Below are 13,522 nucleotides of genomic sequence, written 5' to 3'. Positions count from 1 at the left end.
GCTTTGAGGGCAGAGGAGAGATCTAGGTTTTAATAGACCCCAATTTTTTCAAAAAAGAGTACCTGTCACTGCCTATTGCTATCATAGGGGATATTTACATTCCCTGAGATAACAATAAAAACGATTAAAAAAAAAATGAAAGGAACAGTTTAAAAATAAGATAAAAAAGCAAAAAAATAATAAAGAAAAAAAAAAGAAAAAAAAAGCACCCCTGTCCCCCCTGCTCTCATGCCAAGGCGAACGCAAGCGTTGGTCTGGCGTCAAATGTAAACATCAATTGCACAATGCATGTGAGGTATCACCACGAAGGTCAGATCGAGGGCAGTAATTTTAGCAGTAGACCTCCTCTGTAAATCTAAAGTGGTAACCTGTAAAGGCTTTTAAAGGCTTTTCAAAATTTATTTATTTTGCTGCCACTGCACATTTGTACGCAATTTTAAAGCATGTTATGTTTGGTATCCATGTACGCGGCCTAAGATCATCTTTTTTTTCCATCAAACATTTGGGCAATATGAAAAATTATATGCACTAAAGCGTGCATTAAAATTTAAAAAAGTGTGTTTTTTCCCCCAAAAATGCGTTTGAAAAATCGCTGCGCAAATACTGTGTGAAAAAAAAAAACACCCACCATTTTAATCTGTAGGGCCTTTGCTTTAAAAAAATATATAATGTTTGGGGGTTCAAAGTAATTTTCTTGCAAAAAAAAATAATTTTTCATGTAAACAAAAAGTGTCAGAAAGGGCTTTGTCTTCAAGTGGTTAAGAGAGTGGGTGATGTGTGACATAAGCTTCTAAATGTTGTGCATAAAATGCCAGGACAGTTCAAACCCCCCCAAATGACCCCATTTTGGAAAGTAGACACCTCGAGCTATTTGCTGAGAGGCATGTCGAGTCCATGGAATATTTTATATTGTGACACAAGTTGCGGGAAAGAGACAATTTTTATTTTTTTTGCACAAAGTTGTCACTAAATGATATATTGCTCAAACATGCCATGGGAATATGTGAAATTACACCCCAAAATACATTCTGTTGCTTCTCTTGAGTATGGGGATACCACTTGTGTGAGACTTTTTGGGAGCCTAGCTTCGTACGGGACCCCGAAAACCAAGCACCGCCTTCAGGCTTTCTAAGGGCGTAAATTTTTGATTTCACTCTTCACTGCCTATCACAGTTTCGGAGGCCATGGAATGCCCAGGTGGCACAAAACCCCCCAAATAACCCCATTTTGGAAAGTAGACACCGCAAGCTATTTGCTGAGAGGTATAGTGAGTATTTTGCAGACCTCACTTTTTGTCACAAAGTTTTAAAAATTGAAAAAAGAAAAAAAAAATGTTTTTTCTTGTCTTTCTTCATTTTCAAAAACAAATGAGAACTGCAAAATACTCACCATGCCTCTCAGCAAATAGCTTGGGGTGTCTACTTTCCAAAATGGAGTCATTTGGGGGGGGTTTGTGCCACCTGGGCATTCCATGGCCTCCGAAACTGTGATAGGCAGTGAAGAGTGAAATAAAAAATTTACACCCTTAGAAAGCCTGAAGGCGGTGATTGGTTTTCGGGGCCCCGTACACGGCTAGGCTCCTAAAAAGTCCCACACATGTGGTATCCCCATACTCAGGAGAAGCAGCTAAATGTATTTTGGGGTGCAATTCCACATATGCCCATGACCTGTGTGAGCAATATATCATTTAGTGACAACTTTATGCAAAAAAAAAAAAAATTGTCACTTTCCCGCAACTTGTGTCAAAATATAATATATTCCATGGACTCAAGATGCCTCAAAGCAAATAGATTGGGGTGTCTACTTTCCAAAATGGGGTCATTTGGGGGGGTTTATGCCATCTGGGCATTTTATGGCCTTCAAAACTGTGATAGGTAGTGAGGAGTAAAATCAAAAATTTACGCCCTAGAAAACCTGAAGGCAGTGATTGGTTTTCGGGGCCCCGTACGCGGCTAGGCTCCCAAAAAGTCTCACACATGTGGTATCCCATACTCAGGAAAAGCAGTTGAATATATTTTGGGGTTCAATTCCACATATGCCCATGGCCTGTGTGAGCAATATATCATTTAGTCACAACTTTTTGTAATTTTTTTTCGTCATTATTCAATCACTTGGGACAAAAAAAATGAATATTCAATGGGGTCAACATGCCTCTCAGCAATTTCCTTGGGGTGTCTACTTTCCACAATGGGGTCATTTGTGGGGGTTTTGCACTGCCTTCCATTTTAGCACTTCAAGAAATGACATAGGCAGTCATAAATTAAAGGCTGTGTAAATTCCAGAAAATGTACCCTAGTTTGTAGGCGCTATAACTTTTGCGCAAACCAATAAATATACACTTATTGACATTTTTTTTACCAAAGACATGTAGCCAAATACATTTTGGTCTAAATGTATGACTAAAATTGAGTTTATTGGATTTTTTTTATAACAAAAAATAGAAAATATCATTTTTTTTCCAAATTTTCGGTCTTTTTCTGTTTATAGCTCAAAAAATAAAAACGGCAGAGGTGATCAAATACCATCAAAAGAAAGCTCTATTTGTGGGAAGAAAAGGACGCAAATTTCGTTTGGGTACAGCATTGCATGACCGCGCAATTAGCAGTTAAAACAACACAGTGCCAAATTGTAAAAAGTGCTCTGGTCAGGAAGGGGGTAAATCCTTACGGGGCTGAAGTGGTTAATAGCTGAAAGTATGCAGAAGTTACGCAGAGCCAAAAAACGTACAGAATAATAAAGAAGTAGTAATAAAAACTAGAAAATGCATTTCCTGGGGAAAATGCGTGGGAATGCTGAATAGCTGAGTTGCTGAAACGGTCCCCATCAAATTGCCCCATCAAAATTGCCCCATCAAAATTGTCCCCATCAAAACTGCCCAATCATATTGCAACCATCAAAACTGTAAGATATGTGGACAATTTAAACCGCCTCTGCCTCACATCAATCCGCGCCTTGGAATTACTCTGTAATCAGCTGCAGCAGGTTCAAGCAGCTACTTTAAAAATTGAACATGTAATTAAACAATAAGACTAAAATCATAAAATATGCGAGCCAAGTCTCTGATTCGTTGTACTTATTGAAGCAGCGCTGAGTGTCCGATGTTATAAAACACTTTATATAAAACAGATGCTGAAGAGACTGGAAAGTTTCAAAATAAAGATGTGGTCTGTGGTTATGAAGGTATACGTAGAAATCCTTCCACCAATAATGATCACCACGTGAGGGGGTCGCCCCCCGTGAGATTGCACTCACCACAATTTTAGTAATCACAAGCCTTTGGATAATGATCTTTAAACTTGCCGTCTCCTTAGTTCAACCACCAGGTGGTGCAAGACCCTTCGGCATTCAGGGTCTTCCAACTCCATCAGAGGCTGAACATGTAGGGGTAAGTTCGGCAGGGGGGATGCAGCAAACAAATTACTTATCAACTGCAATCAACAGGTGGCCTGGAGCCGACCAAAAAAGAAGAATCTTGATGCCACCATCAAAACTGCCCCATCAAAACTGCCACCATCAAAACTGCCCCATCATATTGCCACCATCAAAACTGCCCCATCATATTGCCACCATCAAAACTGCCCCATCATATTGCCACCATCAAAACTGCCCCATCAGAATTGCCCCATCAAAACTGCCCCATCATATTGCCACTATCAAAACTGCCCCATCATATTGCCACCATCAAAACTGCCCCATCATATTGCCAGCATCAAAACTGCCCCCATCATATTGCCATCAAAACTGCCCCATCAGAATTGCCCCATCAAAACTGCCCCAAATTGCCCCATCAAAACTGCCCCATCATATTGCCACCATCAAAACTGCCCCATCATATTGCCACCATCAAAACTGCCCCCATCATATTGCCATCAAAACTGCCCCATCAGAATTGCCCCATCAAAACTGCCCCATCAGAATTGCCCCATCAAAACTGCCCCATCATATTGCCACCATCAAAACTGTCCCATCAGAATTGCCCCATCAAAACTGCCCCATCATATTGCCCCAATCAAAACTACCCCCATCAAAACTGCCACCATCAAAACTGCCCCATTAAAACTGCCACCATCAAAACTGTCCCATCATATTGCCACCATCAAAACTGCCCCATCATATTGCCACCATCAAAACTGCCCCATCATATTGCCACCATCAAAACTGCCCCATCAGAATTGCCCCATCAAAACTGCCCCATCATATTGCCACTATCAAAACTGCCCCATCATATTGCCACCATCAAAACTGCCCCATCATATTGCCAGCATCAAAACTGCCCCCATCATATTGCCATCAAAACTGCCCCATCAGAATTGCCCCATCAAAACTGCCCCAAATTGCCCCATCAAAACTGCCCCATCATATTGCCACCATCAAAACTGTCCCATCAGAATTGCCCCATCAAAACTGCCCCATCATATTGCCACCATCAAAACTGCCCCATCAAAACTACCCCCATCAAAACTGCCACCATCAAAACTGCCCCATCATATTGCCACCTTTAAAACTGCTCCATTAAAATTGTCCCCATCAAAACTGCCCCATCATATTGCCACCAACAAAACTGCCCCATCAGAATTGCCCCATCAAAACTGCCCCATCATATTGCTACCATCAAAACTGCCCCATCATATTGCCACCATCAAAACTGCCCCCATCAAAACTGCCCCATCAGAATTGTCCCATCAAAACTGCCCCATCATATTGCCACCATCAAAACTGCCCCATCATATTCCTCTATTATAAATCAGTACATGGTGTGCCTGTTCCCTCCCCTGGGCTCTGTAATCAGAGCTGAGATGCTCCAGCCACCTCCTCCCTGTGTATAACTGAAGCTTTGGTAACCATGGCAACAAAAGTAACACAGTACACTCTGTTTAATAGCTAAAATTTCCTGAAATGACCACTAAACAAATAGCTTTTTCACAAAAACTGTAAAAGATATCAAACTGAAAAGATATAGCCAGATAGCTGAATATTTTGTGAACATTTTCAAGTTTGTTTGGCGTCTGTAGGTGAAAGTATGAAGAAGCTTAACTTTTGGGAGCGGAAGAAGATTCTAAGGATCTGAAGCATGCTCCCATTGACTTCAATGTTAAAAAAAAGTGTTAAAGCCTATTATTTTAAAAAGTATAAATAGTAGAAAAAAAGTTGAAAAAGTCCCATCATAAGCTGAAAGAGATGAACATTTTAATAGTTGAATGGTTTTAATAGCTGAAAGTATGCCGAGGTTACGCAGAGACAAAAAAACGTACGTAATAATAAAATTAAGATTAAAAATAAATAACAATAGTGGGAATGGTAAAGCACTCCCACTAAAAATGCATTTCCTGGGGAAAATGCGTGGGAATGCTGAGTAGCTGAATTGCTAAAACGGCCCCCATCAAAATTGCCCCATCAAAATTGCCCTATCAAAACTGCCCCATCATATTGCCACCATCACAGCTGCCCCATCAGAATTGTCCCATCAAAACTGCCCCATTATATTGCCACCATCAAAACTGCCCCATCAGAATTGCCCTATCAAAACTGCCCCATCATATTGCCACCATCAAAACTACCCCCATCAAAACTGCTCCATCATATTGCCACCTTTAAAACTGCTCCATTAAAATTGTCCCCATCAAAACTGCCCCATCATATTGCCACCATCAAAACTGCACCATCAAATCGCCACCATCAAAACTGCCCCATCAGAATTGCCCCATCAAAACTGCCCCATCAGAATTGCCACCATCAAAACTGCCCCATCAGAATTGCCCCATCAAAACTGCCCCATCATATTGCCACCATCAAAACTGCCCCATCAGAATTGCCCCATCAAAACTGCCCCATCATATTCCTCTATTATAAATCAGTACATGGTGTGTCTGTCCCCTCCCCCTTTTTCGCAAAAACTGTAAAAGATATCAAACGGAAAAGATATAGCCAGATAGTTGAATATTTTGTGAACATTTTAAAGTTTGGCGTCTGTAGGTGAAAGTATGAAGGAGCTGAAACTTTTGGGATCAGAAGTAGATTTTAAGGATCTGAAGCATGCTCCCATTGACTTCAGTGTTAAAAAAAAGTGTTAAAAAGCTTAATAGTAGAAAAAAATTTGAAAAAGTCCCATCATCAGCTGAAAGAGACGAACAATTTAATAATTGAATGGTTTTAATAGCTAAAAATATGCAGAAGTTACGCAGAGCCAAAAAATGTACGGAATAATAAAGAAATAATAAATAACAATAGTGGGACTGCTAAAGCAGTCCCACTAATAACTAGAAAATGCATTTCCTGGGGAAAATGCGTGGGAATGCTGAATAGCTGAATTGCCAAAACGTCCACCAGCAAAACTGCCCCCATCATATTGCCATCAAAACTGCCCCATCAGAATTGCCCCATAAAAATTGTCCCCATCAAAACTGCCCCATCATATTGCCACCATCAAAAGTGTCCCCATCAAAACTGCCCCATCATATTGCCACCTTTAAAACTGCTCCATTAAAATTGTCCCAATCAAAACTGCCCCATCATATTGCCACCATCAAAACTGCCCCATCAGAATTGCCCCATCAAAACTGCCCCATCATATTGCCACCATCAAATCTGCCCCATCATATTGCCACCATCAAAACTTCCCTATCATATTGCCACCATCAAAACTGCCCCATCAGAATTGCCCCATCAAAACTGCCCCATCATATTGCCACCATCAAAACTGCCCCATCAGAATTGTCCCATCAAAACTGCCCCATCATATTGTAATGGATGTGAATAATAATGATATCAGGTGTTACTAGGTTACTAGGTGAGGTATATTAAAATGTCTATTCCAAACGCTTTATATCTGTATCAGAAACATTGAATGTTAAAAAAACGTAATACTTTCAAGATATTTTGCTACTTCCTCTTTTTCTGTCTGGAGCCAGACCGCATTGAGTTATCAATAGACTGTAGCTTCCTGTAGCTTTCTGCTGCTTCCTCATTCATCTCCCAGAAATTGCATCAAGACCAGACATGACGTCATCATATAATAATAGCTTTAATTAATTGTTAAGTTTGTTGAAATTATTGCTAAATTTACTAAAACTGCTGACTTTTCAACATGTTTTGCATATGCTGTCCTGTTTTGCGAGGGTATAAAAACCAACCAAAAAAACGGAAATAAACTAGAAGTTTCTTATTCTGAACTAAGTGTAAGAGCATGATTACTTCTTAATGGCATGCATGCTTTAATTTGATAAAGGAGTAGATATAATAATTTCAGAACTTTTATTCTGAATCCAAAACATTTTGGCGCCCAACGTGGGGCTCGAGGCTAGGATCGCCAGGTAGCCGATCTCAAGAAGGGACCAGGAGAAGCCAACGCAGAAATACAGGAAGAGACTGATCAACTCTAGAAACAGTGAGACACTTTTGATATCCTCTATATCTAGTCTACTGTTTATCCTGTATCCGTGGCTGGTCAATCTCTGTGCCCATAACGGCTTCCTGCGACCCTCAAAGACAGGTATTAATCTTGCCTCGAGTCCATTGATAAGTTAAAGAACCTGCAAATTATATCTAACGCCTGTTTTATTCTGTACTGTTTTGTTGATCGATCATTGTGTTTTGTGATGGCTGTTGGGAGTTGGGGATTGCTTATATAGTCATGGATGACGGATGAAATTAGTTGACGTGGTTAAACTTCTCCTGGGACCAGGAGAAGGCGTCAGGACATGGTTAAACTGCTCCTGAGGAAATAAAAATAAATAATTGTGCAGGCAAAGCACGGGAAAACCTCGGGGGGGGGGGCGTCAGGAACACGCACAGTGGCGTGGGGGATCCCGTGACAGTTTGAGAAATCCTGTGCTCCATTGCGGCCGTCACATATCTTGTTGTTGGTTGTTGGTCACATTTTGTTGTTGGTTGTTTATGTCAAGTCCTAAATGTGTTTGTGGTCTGTTATTTGGGATACATGAAGAGGGCTGGGGGTTGGTTAAAGTGGTAGCCAGGATACAAGAAAGAGGTTCTTGGTTACAAGCCCTTGTTAGCAGAAATCACAGATGTGTTAGTATTTAGATTAAACGTACATTATCCAGTTAAACTTGAAGTTGGCAAGTCACCACAGGCTATAGAGAGTGAAATTGAAAGGAGGGGACACGCAGCCAAAAGGTGTCCATTGCAACTTCAACAACCAGAACAGTTTGAAGAGGAGGAAAAAAATAGAGTGAGGGATTTGGGTATGGTTCTGGGGAATGTAAATGAGATTTAAAGTGGTGCATTGAATATTAATTACTGTACTCCTTATCTGTTTGTTAATTATCTTGTTGAGGGTAGTAAGCAGTCACGTATTACCCGCCCGCTCCCTTACCTGTGGCCAACTGAAGTGAACAGGGCTGTGACTGGTCTATGTTTTGGGAAGACGTGTGTAAGGAGACTTGCACGGCAGTCAAACACTGTAGACGTTCTTTTCTCTCTCTCTCTCTCTATCCATTTTGTCTTTTGTCCTCGTTAACTTGAGACTGTGATATGGTCTGAACTGGTAGCAGGTGACGGATAGAGGATTGTCAGACCCTTGAGTCAGGACAGCCTCATGACCCCTTGAAAGTCCTGAGCAGACACACATAAATATCACAGTCATCATAACAGAACGTAGCAAGATAGTGTTATATATTGGAAGGTGGTCCGAAAGAGGACAGGTGGTGGTCGGAGGATTGTTGGACCCTTGAGTCCAGGACAGCTTCATAAAACCGCCATACAAATCCTGAGCCTGGACACATAAACTTCCCAATAGCTAACGATGGGGCAGAAGTTAGAAAGACCTAAAGAGGGTAGTTTGGCTTGTGATCTGGTATTAGAGCGAGAAGGAGAGGATGCTATCAAGGAAGGGAAGAGATTGGCAAAAGTGTGTGGAGTCACTAGGCATTTGGGTGCTCGGCTAGAGCCGAATGAATGGTGTACTCTTTTAAGAAGGGAAAGTTGTTTGTTATGGGGCCATGGGCTGCTGCAAACAGCAGATGCTTGGTTCAAAGTTGCCAAAGCCATTCATGAAGAAGGATGAATAGAACATGAAATATTTCTGAATGGTTGTATTATGTATGTGTACAAGAAGCCAGAAAAGGGGTCAAAAGCTAAGACAGACAGCCAGCCACCGCCCTATAATGGTGTCTGGACCCCAGGAAGTACACACTCCCAAAACGTTACTGCCTCTCTGCTACAAGTGACAGGGGAGCCTGTGACACCTCCTCCACCGTGCTTAATAATAGACAATGTGCACTTGTCTTTATAGGGCTCAGGCGGTTGTTGTCACACACGCCCGACCCAAACTGTATCACTGCCCCACAGGAACCTACACACATACATCCGGTGATAGACCAGTCCTTGGTATCGTATTACAGAGCCCAACCTACCCCAGTAATGACAAGTATACATTCTGGGAAAGACTCGGACAGCTCCCAAGGGGGGAAACACAGACACTCAAGCCTCAGGAGGTCCCCCCTTGGCCCTCCTGCCCTAATAGACCTAGGACTAAGGACTCAGACTCTACCCGACCTAACGCTAATAGACTAGGGGACCCAACTTTAGGCCCAACCCGGTCCCTCCTCACAAAGTCCCGACCAGGGTCACGCTGGCCCTGCCAGGATGCACCAAGCTGACAGGCATGCTGGAACAGGTACAACCCCAAAACGACAGACTGTTACATTGTAAGGCACACCCTGCATTGGATCCATCCCCATGTATGACTCATAAGCTGGGGGAATGGGTTCCTTTGTGCCATTGTCCAACGTCCCATTTGACCGCCTATACGGGGCCATACATTTACAGCCCCTCTTACACCCCTTGTAATCCAGCAACCATTACCCAGTACTTTTCCTGAATCCCCTTTGAATGGGTTTCTGGACCCTCACACCACCAAAGACAACAACCCCAATACGGTCCTTTCCCTTCATCACCGAGAGTCTGAGAGTCTGACTTTAAGGAGTTTCGCTAAAATAGTGAATGTAGCAAATATGCTATATTTATGCAAATTGTAGTTATGTAATTGTATTAGCAATAACTGGTTTTAAAATGAAGTTTAAAATGTTCAAATTCAATTGAGAATATATTTAACAGTATTATAAGAGGAAGTTTATGCTCTGGGCGTTATGCCAAGAGAAAAGCGAAAGAGGATGTGTTTTCCTCACTCAAATCTGTATCTAGATTCGAGGCTCATTCACATTTGAGTATTTTGAAAAAAAAAAAAGGAAAGGAAAACATTTATTCTGTATGTATTCATTTATGCACTCTGAAGTGTTTGACGCCTATATGTGCATAGGAGATTACATGAGGAAAGGTGAATTTGTTGAGAAATAGCATAAGAAGTTTACTGATTTGGGTTTTAGTGTGCTGAACAGACACATATTAATTTTAATTTATTTCAGATCTTAAAGAGTTAATCCGAAAGGGTCTGAGTATAGAGTATAAAGCTAATGGAGCTTGAGACGCTAGTAGCTAGTGGAGCTAATGGAGTTAGTAGTTGTTAAGTCTAGAGTCCTCACAGAGCAGTAGAGAGTAGCTCCTCTCATGATGGCCTCTGACACACCCTATCTGCGCCCATCAGTACCAACTCCACGTGTCTGCTACAACTGCAGAAGACCTGGCCGTTCCAGAAGAGAATACCGAAGACAGCAGAAGCTTGCCCACAGGCCCCAACTGTGACCCACGTGAAGACGTCCAATAGGAGACATGACATTCCTTCCCCACCCCCTCCAGACCATGTAGACTTTCTCCACTAGGATTCCGGCAAACCTGTGTCACTTACCCCTACAATGGTATCCTCTGGAGACTCAGGAGGTCCTACCAGAAGTGTAATTAGGACAGAAAAACTATCCGATAGCTTGTTTTTATCAGACATTGACATAATATGCGTAGGGGTGGATGGAACATCCAGGAAAAACACCCTTACACGCCCTTTACAGGTGGGCAACTTTCCTGATCTACTAGCAAGATTTGTGGTCTCTTCCACATGCCCCTTAAATCTCTTAGGGGCTGATATCTTATCCAGACTCCAGGCTTCTATTTCGTTCCAACCCGATGGTGGTGTTCTGGTTTCCCCACCACTGACCATCAATGATGCCTCAGCACTGTGCTCTGTTCCCCTTTTTGTTATCATTGGATGCATAATGTGAGGTTGGAATCCCGAATCCCAAAAGAGGTTCTGGATTAAGTGCCTACATGCCTGTGTGCAGCTAAAGCCTGGGGCCCCCTTTGCCCAGAAGACCACAGTACCCCTTGAAGCTAGCTCAAGCTGCATCAATTTCAAAGCAAATCGAAACCCTTCTGTCAAATGGAGTTCTGATACCCTGCACATCTCCATGCAACACACCACTGTCCCCAGTGAAGAAACAAACTGCAAAAGGAGAGCGATCCTGAGTGAGATACAGGATTGCACAAGTTGGTTCCCAGAGACTGGGTCCTGGTGAAGTTTGTGAGAAAGCACACCCTTGAACCCAGATATGATGGTCCTTTCCAGGTTCTCCTAACAACCACCACATCAGTCAAGGTGGCCGGGAAAAAAACTTGTGGATACACGCCTCCCACTGAAAGAAAGTCCCTGTACCTGAGGAAGAGGCCGAGGGAACCAAATGATTCTGTATATCCTTTTCATTGTGACAACTATTCAGGCACTGGAGGTAGCCATCAAGAAAAAAGATGGTGTAACACAATTCTGGTATAACTCATCCAATACACATGTTGCTACTTTTATATCCTCTTATTAGGGATGAGCTTCGCGTTCGAGTCAAACCCATGTTCGACTCGAACATCGGCTGTTCGATCGTTCGCCGAATTGCGAACGTTATGGGCCGTTCGTGCCAAATTCGTGTGGCGCGTCACGGCCCATAATTCACTGCGGCATCGCAGTGCATTGCTGGCTGATGATTGCCCAAGCATGCACTATGACCCGCATGCTTGGCCAATCACAGCGCCGTCAGTAGAGAGAGCTGTAATTGGCCAAAGCCAGGGTGGCTTTGGCCAATTATGGCTCAGGGGGTTTAGAACATGCCCCACACTATATAAGGCCACCTGCACGGCGGCCCTGTGTAGTGTGTTCCAGCGTGCTTAGGTAGACAGAGAGACAGTGTCATTTCATTTGAGTTAGTTAGATTAGGCAGGACAGTCAGTGAGTTAGCTGCACTTACAGTGTATTGTGTATATATATGCATCCCAGGTGTTGTGTGTGTGTGTGTGTGTATATATATATATATATATATATATATACACTGTATTCAGTTTAGCTAGATCCGTTCCTGTTATCTTCCTACTGACAGGCAGACTTGTCTTGTTACAGTATTTACAGTTACCTGAAAAAAAATTGCTGGTGTTCTTTTGATTCTATTAGTACCACAGTCAGGCAGCTAGACTATTTAGAGTTAGTGTAGTGCGTCCTCCTCACAGTGTTCAGTTAAAGCTACAAGTTAGTTTAGTGTGACCTCTGCACAGTGTTCAGCTAAAGCTACAAGTTAGGGTAGTGCGTCCTCCTCAGTGTTCAGCTAAAGCTACAAGTTGGTGTAGTGTGTCCTCCTCACAGTGTTCAGCTAAAACTACAAGTTAGTGTAGTGCGACCTCTGCACAGTGTACAGCTAAAGCTACAAGTTAGTGTAGTGCGTCCTCTGAACAGTGTTCAGCTAAAACTACAAGTTAGTGTAGTGCATCCTCTGAACAGTGTTCAGCTAAAACTACAAGTTAGTGTAGTGCGTCCTCCTCACAGTGTACAGCTAAAACTACAAGTTTGTGTAGTACGTCCTCTGCACAGTGTTCAGATAAAGCTACAAGTTAGTGTAGTGCGTCCTCTGAACAGTGTTCAGCTAAAACTACAAGTTAGTATAGTGCGACCTCTGCACAGTGTTCAGCTAAAGCTACAAGTTAGTGTAGTGCCTCCTCCTCACAGTGTTCAGCTAAAACTACAAGTTAGTGTAGTGTATCCTCCTCACAGTGTTCAGCTAAAACTACAAGTTAGTGTAGTGCGAGTTCTGCACAGTGTTCAGCTAAAGCTACCTGTCGAAGGTTGGTGGTGTTTTCCTGATCCTATCACTACCTAAGGCAGCTAAATAAGCTACAAGTTAGTTTTTTGCGAGCTCTGCACAGTGTTCACTTAAAGCTACCTGTAGAAGGTTGGTGGTGTTTTCCTGATCTTATCACTACCGCAGGCAGCTAAATAAGCTACAAGTTAGTTTTTTGCGAGCTCTGCGCAGTGTTCAGCTAAAGCTACCTGTAGAAGGTTGGTGGTGTTCTCATACTACAGGCAGACAGTTGATTTTGCTAGCTGCAGTATCAGTGTATATGTGTATATGTATGTATGTATATGTGTGTGTATATATATATATATATATATATATATATATAATACCCCAGCTTAGTGCAGCTACAGGCCATTAGTCTGGAAGGCCAACAAGGAGAGGCAGACAGTTACAAGCCAATAAAAGAGGGCAAGCAGGCTCTGTGTCTAGAGGTGACAGTGCTGGTCATGGAGACGGTGCATCCTCATCAGCACGTGGCCGTGGGACACGCTTGGCCTTTTTTT

Source organism: Aquarana catesbeiana, linkage group LG06 (genome assembly GCF_042186555.1).
Source record: "Aquarana catesbeiana isolate 2022-GZ linkage group LG06, ASM4218655v1, whole genome shotgun sequence".
Taxonomy (NCBI): domain Eukaryota; kingdom Metazoa; phylum Chordata; class Amphibia; order Anura; family Ranidae; genus Aquarana; species Aquarana catesbeiana.
Note: the sequence above shows the minus strand (reverse complement) of the source record.